Source organism: Trichechus manatus, unplaced genomic scaffold, assembly GCF_000243295.1.
Source record: "Trichechus manatus latirostris isolate Lorelei unplaced genomic scaffold, TriManLat1.0 scaffold00613, whole genome shotgun sequence".
Taxonomy (NCBI): Eukaryota; Metazoa; Chordata; class Mammalia; order Sirenia; family Trichechidae; genus Trichechus; species Trichechus manatus.
This window is the reverse complement of record NW_004444549.1, coordinates 1-1,902: the sequence shown is the minus strand read 5'-3', so window position 1 is coordinate 1,902 and position 1,902 is coordinate 1.

Below are 1,902 nucleotides of genomic sequence, written 5' to 3'. Positions count from 1 at the left end.
TACAGCTGCTATTATAAACCACGGGGATATAGAATTGGTATATTATGTAATTGTGAGTGGATGGAGGCCGTGGTCAAAAATTGCAGGCAACAAAAAGTTGAAGCTATTGAGACAATCCATCTTATCCAAGGGCTCCCTTGCCCCTGTTGGCCCTTCACTACATCAATATGATGTTCTTTCCCAATGACTGATCCTCTTGATGATGTGTCCAAAGCAAGTCAGACAGTATTCTGTTGTGATCCATAAGCTTTTCATTGACTAATTTTTGGAAGTAGATTGCCAGGCCTCTCTTGTTAGTCTACCTTGGTCTGGAAGCTCTGCCGAAACCTTCCACCATAGGTAATCCTACTGGTGTTTGAAATACCAGTGGCATAGCTTCTAGCATCACAGCAACAAAAGTATGACAGACTAACGGATGGTGGTTTGTTTCAATAGGGCCCTTAATTTCCACCATTTGCTTTCTTTCTTCTCTTCACCACTCATATCCAAGAGATGCTTCCTCCTTCCAAGTCAACAAACCTTTCTCCCAGAAATTGTGCCTTCCAAGACTGGCACTTCTGTTTCTCTACACTTTCAATCCCTTCTTTTAAATTCCCAGTAGCCAGTGCTGTTATACAAGAGGTATCAGATGTGTTCTTCACATTTTAATTCTGTGTATAATTTTTATCTGTTTTATCATGTCTCCCTCCACCACCACTGCCCTTTCCTATGTGTGTGCGTGTATGTGTGTGTACGTGTGTTTATGTGTGTGCATGTCCTTGTTTGTATGTGTGTGTGCATGTGTGTGTGTGTGTTTGGGGCATACTCTGGTTGACCTCTGTTACTATAGCCACCAGGTGTGCTCTGCTGGTTTGAACTATTGGTTTCCTTAAATATACAGAAATTGAATTTCATAGTATTTTGTCTTCTAGCTATGCTAAGGGTATGGATTAGAGTGAAAACACTAACAATATCTTTCCAGTTGATTTCTTTGGTCTTTGGGGGAATGTCTGATGTAATTCAGAATTATATAGCAGCAATTATCCTATGTGAACCCAGCATCTCATATAATTTTTTACAACTTTTTATTTTGAGACTTTAAAAATGCACAAAATTAGAATTATAAAGAAAAAAAGGAAACAAGGAGAAGGAAAAATCCCGATGGACCAATTAAACGTGGCATAAAGACATTCCCACAAAAACAGGTGACCTCTAGAGTCCAATATTTCCAAATGAGCTAAAACACATTAGTCAAAGGTTATAAATTGTGAAAGAATCGATTAAATCAGAATTAGAAAAACTCAGAATTAACACGACAAAATCAGGAAAATGAGAAATTCAGAATAATCATTTCAGAAAGCAACACTAAAAATTAGAGGGAACACAAGACTGAAAAAAACAGAATGAATAATATGTTAAGAGCCTGAAGGAAGAAAATAAGTTAAAAAAATTTACAGAGCATCAGTGAACTTTAGGGTGATTTAAAGAGTGGCGCAGTGATTAAGAGCTATGGCTGCTAACCAAAAAAGGTCTGTGGTTGGAATCCACCAGCCGCTCCTTGGCAAACTTACGGGGCAATTTTACTCTTCTCTATAGGGTTGCTATGTGTCAGAATGAACTCGATGGCAACCGGTTTGACTTTTTTTGAAATGTACAAGTAATTAAAGTCCCCCAAAAGGTCAGAGGGAATAAATAAATAACAACTGTCCCTTAGATACCCTTTTAACCTGGAAGTGAAGCCACTCCTGGAGATTACCTTTCAGCCAAATAACAGATTGGCCTATAAAATAAATAACAGCATCCGTGAGGAATGTGCTCCTTTAAATAATCAGCTATGCAAGACCCAACGGTTAACATTTACACAAAAGCAAAGATGAGAGGGCAAGGAGGGGCAGGGAAACTGGATGGATGGAAACAGAGCAG